This window comes from Leptonotus elevatus, chromosome 2 (assembly GCF_054856555.1).
Source record: "Leptonotus elevatus isolate MCC_2025b chromosome 2, RoL_Lele_1.0, whole genome shotgun sequence".
In the NCBI taxonomy this organism is placed as follows: domain Eukaryota; kingdom Metazoa; phylum Chordata; class Actinopteri; order Syngnathiformes; family Syngnathidae; genus Leptonotus; species Leptonotus elevatus.
The window spans coordinates 29966240-29972239 of record NC_141240.1 but is presented as its reverse complement, the minus strand read 5'-3'; positions in this window follow the sequence as shown (position 1 = coordinate 29972239).

Sequence of the window (6000 nt, the reverse complement as noted above, 5' to 3'; positions counted from 1 at the left end):
CCAGTAAAGTTTGTTAAGAGAGTTGCTTTAAATTAAATTAGGCATGTTTGAAGATAATTGCTGAAAATTCGTGTAGACTGACCTATGCATTAAACAATTTTTCACCATTTCAGTTTTCCTGTTTTTTTGGGGGGTGTGCCAAAGGCCCTGTCTACACGTAGCACGGGTTTTTGCAAACGGGAGGTATTTTTATGTGTTTTGCCCTGTCGGCCACACTTCCCCAGGTTTTTTTTTTCCCTCATCAAAAACTAAGGTTTAAGAAAACTCCGGCCAAAGTGAAGATTTGTGTTTTTCTCCTGATCCGCGTTCACGTGTAACAGTCGCTTTACACACATCATTCACACACACGCTACCTCAAGCAACTCAAGCCATAGTTTACAGCGGGTGTACTGCTCAGCTCACATGGCTCCTCGTAGGACAAGATCGAAGTACTGGGCGAGTGAGCAGAATTGTCCAAGTCGTTTGTTTCTATTCCAGAAGGCATTGTGGTGCGGTCCCGAGAGCAACCGCCGCCGCCCGGGTAAATTCTTGGAAATCCCCCAGTCTCCTGGAGGTCCTCCTGGATGGCGGCAGGAGGCCGAGTGCTGCCTCCTCGTACCAGTGCGGCGAACCAGGGATCCCGGGGAAGCAACTGGCCACTCTCTGTGGTTGTAAGTGCTTCTGCAAGTCATCCATGGAAACGGAAAAGTGCTAGACTTTTACCTGGTGATGAACGCTCCAGCGACAAGCGGGGGGCGTCTACATGCTTGGGGCTCGCTCCGCGGGCCGGAGAATGCTCCAGGGGTCCGTGCCAGCGGGGGAACTGCTTAAGAGCATGCCGGGCACAGAGCACCTCTTCGGGCTGGCTGCAGCGATCCAGCGAAGCCTGGGTGCTGCTTATCCACTGCCAGGTGATTTTAGCTTCTTAAAGCCTTCATTTCTGTATCGTTGGCTCCAGACACCAAATGTTTTGTTGTTGTTGTTGTTGTTTTCTTTTTACGTTTAGTGGAAGGAGAATGTCAGAACAGTAAACCCCAACGACCCCCCCCCCCCTCCCCAGGTCCTAAAAGCTTCCACAATGTGTTTTGTTATTGTAAGTTGCATGAATAAAGTTGTTACAAGACAAGTGAAGCTTTTTAAAAAATATATATATATTTTATTTGTATTTATTTAGTTTTTTATCCTCTGCGCTCCATTATGATGTGCTCACTCTTTGTTTGTTTACATATTTGGTTTAATTAAAAAAAAGAAGAAAAGTAATTTGCGCTAACAGTGTGACGTAATGTGGCAGTGACGTCAAGAGACGCTTAGTATTTATCTAACTACTGCCGCCTAGAGGCTTGGCATGCATGTAAATTTTTCCGTTTGTGTGCATTTTTGTGGCTGTGTTTTATTTTAAACAAATGAGGTAATGTGGACAGACTTTTTTTTCTACTCAGGGACGGGGGAAATATTTGTTTTTAAAATAACCGGCTACGTGTATTTAACTAAATTAACACCTGGTGACTTTGGTGTCTGACATGATGTCGCCCCTCCCCTATGATAAAACAACCTGAGCACCTTCATTCACATCAGCCAGTGCATCCAGTGCAATCGTGACGGTCAGTTAGCAAGCTAGCTATGCCTGCACCCTCAAAATGCATCTTCCTTTGTGCCTCGTTGTCGAGAAGGCAGAAGAGCAAGGCGGGAGAACGAAGTGTGACATGACAGCGAGTATGTTGACAGGGACTTGCGCTTTAGAGCGCCTCATTGTTGTGTGTGGATGATCTGGCGAGACATATTCCAGCCAGGCCATCAGTAGATATATTTTCAGGTCGCTGTAGTGCTGACCATATTATTATTATTATTTCTTACCATTTTCACATCTTTTTTTTTTACATACTTTGTCATTTTTTTAATCATTCAAATTTGGCAGGGTTGTTATCCACACTCTTCTTTGTGGTATGTCAAATTGAGAAGACATCTTTATTTTCATTTGACAGGCGTGTATTTAATGTAGGCCAATTGTTGCTACACTTCCACACAGCTTGCTTTGTGGCAAAAGCAAAACTTGCCAGCAGATGATAACAGCAGAAATAAACACAATAACTGCCACAGCATCTGCAGTCTTATAAAACCCACACCAAAGTTGCATTTTCAGCACAAAATGAAGATAACAGAGTTAAAAGAAAACTCCAGCACGCTATCACAAAGTAGTCACTATGATAAGAATTCCAATCTCAGCTCTGACAATTTTGTCTCAGAGAAGTCTTCAATACACCAAAAAGAACATTTGCTTTTCTTGCATTTCTATAGTTGTGCAACTAAAACATTGCATCCTCATTTGCGATTCCCTCAAAGGCAAATTTGTGTGAATTTGATCTATTTCTGATTTGTCAAGCAGAAAATGAGAATCACGCACCTTGGTGTGAGAGAATGTGGGCATCTTTCTGTGTCCTTGATTAGTCAACTGCACACAACTTTGTTTTTGTGACAAAAACATTCACCGTCTTTCGATGCAACTATGTATAGTGCCGAAAGTCTCCAGAGTGTTGGATTCAGCACAAACTGTATGTGACTGCAATTATGCAAAACAGGTCATTAAACTAATAAAGTTGTCTGTAAACAAGTGCACAAAGGCACAGATTTCCTACACCAAACCCCCCACCCCCCCCCTCCTTTCTTGTCGCCCTCAAAATCTTTCTCCCGCTTATCTGCCACTAACGCTCTCCAAATTTAACACTGGCTTCTTTCACTGCAGCTAAAGTGAGTCTGTATTAGAGAGACTTCTGAAGTTGGGAAAAGAAAACATTCTCGTGGATTCAATAGCGAGATAAACAGCCGCGGATGGCACAGCAATGCGGCTCGATGGGTAGATTTTGGTGGCGTGACCTACATGGAACTTGCTGACTGTCTGTCACTGAGAAGCACAGCAAAATGACAATGGCAATCATCAATGTCTTATTAATTATCGCTTTACCGTCCTTTCACAACATCAACTTAAGACTCGTGTGTAGTTGTAGCCCTAATTTCCTGGAGTTAATGACTCTTGGGAATTGGGTGGTGTGCAAATGAATACACTTGTAGCTTCGGATTATGAGAAAAGGGGTTTAGAGAGCATCTTTTCCTAATCTCTGCCATGTTGTGTAATGCTCTCACTCAAACTTGGCGTCATCCGTCCTCCACCGTCTCCAAGCCGAAATGTCAACAACTGAATATTCATCACAGCATTGACACCCCAGTGCTGTGACGGTCTAAATCTCAGGGCAGACAGATATTTTTTTTCATTTGTTTCACTGCCTCCACAGACCAATTCGGAACACATTCGAAAATTGCCGATGAGAGCAAGAGTTCCCTGCACGAATAAAACAGGAGTACCTGCTGTATTTATTCTTGAAACTGCTAGCATGATTTGAATGTAGACTCACTTAATCCCCCAACCTCTCCTCGTGTCTTTGCCCATTGCCAAAGTCAAGTTTGGGGCATCCATGGCTAAAAACGCGCTCTTATTCTGTTTTTTTAAAAACCCGAATAAGACCACTGGGTTACTCCTTTCATAACCGGCATTCTTGCTCGTATAGTAAGTTAAAAGCGGAAAGGACATTGTTTACGTAATCGCATTGTCCGCACGTCGCGGTCGGAACGGGTTATTCCAATCGAGCACAAATAGCATGTAAACGAGAGTAACTCCGCCACGCATGTAAACGTGTTACCTCGATTGCTTAAGAAACCGGAATTGTGACCTTAACCTGAATATTGACTGCATGTAAACGTAGTCTATGAGTGGCAATGCACTTGCAATTATTGTTGCATCCATCCCTCGGTCACAACTTCTGCCTTTGCAGTCTCTGATTGGTTAGTTTTTTTTAAGGATAACTCAACACTAAATCAACTTTTTTTTTGCTGATAAACTGTACAAACTAGTGTCTACAAATGCTTTCCACATGTCCTGGTCATTACTTTGACATTTTAGTGCATGTTTGTTGAAAGCTTAAATTTGGGGCAAAACCCATGTGTTAGGCGCCATCTTCAGGTAACACACTGGGATTAACTCAATTTGGCTGTCTTTCCTCTCATTACACGAGACGACACATACTACGTCACTTGTTCCGCATGACGTAGTCGCCCTCGCCACCCACCGGCTCATTCTCGTACACGCCTCCTTAAATGGCTTCTTAGCGAGTTGCTGTTGTCAATCACAGCCAGACCACGCCCAACCCTCTCTCCATTCGCAACCCAACGGTCCTCCAGGCAACACCACCTTTGAGCGCCGATTTAAAATTTGAGTGAGGGGTGGAGCAAGAGTCTCACTTCCTGTTGAGTTATCCTTTAATGAATAATAATTCAATTGGAGGCCTAAGATTGGAACAGAAGGGTGATTTCCCTCACAAAATAAATAAATAAATAATAATCAACGCAAACTCCAACCTTATCGCGCGTTTTCTTAACCCATTAAGGCCGGGACCGCATTTCTACCAGTAGAGCCCGGAGCGCTCTAGCGCTATTCTAACTTTAAAGTCGGGAGAACTGATACGCCATTTTGTTTTGTTTTGACCAATTCTTGGTTTCTTAGCCGATGAAATGCATCAGAATCTACACGAGAGCGTTCGTGGCTGACGCAGATTCGCAGGAGTTATGAAATAAATGACGGCGATTGACGACGCCGTGGGAGGACTTTGAATCAGTGTAACCAGCCGAGAGTGACATTTTGTGAACAAATATGTTTGTAGACAATGAGGATGTTGAAAATTTCGATGGCTATGTAACAGAATGGATGACGAATAATTACCACTCGATCCCCGAGGTTCTTACAACTGCGCTCCAGTGTTGAAGGTAAATATACCCGAAGATGCGACAGTTGTTGATTTTAAATATATATATATATATATATTGAAGGTTTATAATATAGTTTTGTGTGAACGCCACAGATGTAAGCTCTGGAATGTTTTTCGAATTATGTTTATATCTGCTTCAAGAGCTTATTTAGTAGGCATTGACAATATTGTTGAATTTCCCAAAAACTTCAGGTTTTCGGGCGCTATTCTAAAGCCACCCATAGGTTTTACAGGCATGTTTTGCAAGGCGCTGTAGGCCTTAATGGATTAAAGGAGTGTATGTTTCTGCTGCCTCAGAATGAAATTAATCAATTGAGTTCTCACAAGACATTTAAAGAAGAAATGCAAGAGTGAGCGAAAGTGGAAAGCGTTCAAAAGTGACAAACAAAGAGTAATGGAGTGGTAATGTTTGTTGTAATAGATTAAAAAAAACATAAACTACTTTTTCGTACATATGGCTCTCAGCATGAGGTGATAAATCACTTCTGCATAGCCCAGCATAGTGAAACATCATCATTTACAACATGAGATGATGGTGCAGGCATGCGCCCACAAAAAAAAAAAAAAAAAACAGTCAACAGCATTTATAGCAATATGAATGCTATTATTTAAAGAGTGCAGTGCCTGATTAAGTTAAATGTTATTATTAGAAAATCAATTGACCACAAGCATAATTTTTGTGTCTTTACATCAAACAGTGCTGATCTTCTAAACATCATTTAGTTGTTTTTTGTGACACTAACAAATCTTGAATCTGAATCTGAAGATGTTTATTAATACACAGGAAATGTTACAAAAATTATAATATACATAACATCCTCACAAAGTCCTTTAGCGTGGACACTATAGAGTGCCTTGTTGTTGGCCATGAGTGTTTGCATTTAACAGGGAAAGTGCCAGAAGGGGATAAAAAGGGATTTAAAAAAAAGAGTGATTTAACAGGCAGCATGTGCACAGGGGATTGCTTTAGAGCGACTTGTGACGACTTAGTGTGTTATATTCTCAATTACTGGAAAATTATATATAGCACAAGGCAATGCACTTGAATCATTTTGTTTGTTACCATAATATCATTTTGACTGATTAATGTCATTTATTTTATGTTGATTATTATGACTATTATTGTTATTTTGTCATTGTTATTTTATTTTATTTTATCAGGGGCAGATACCACAAGTTTTACTTCTTTCTGAAATTGAAAGGTTGA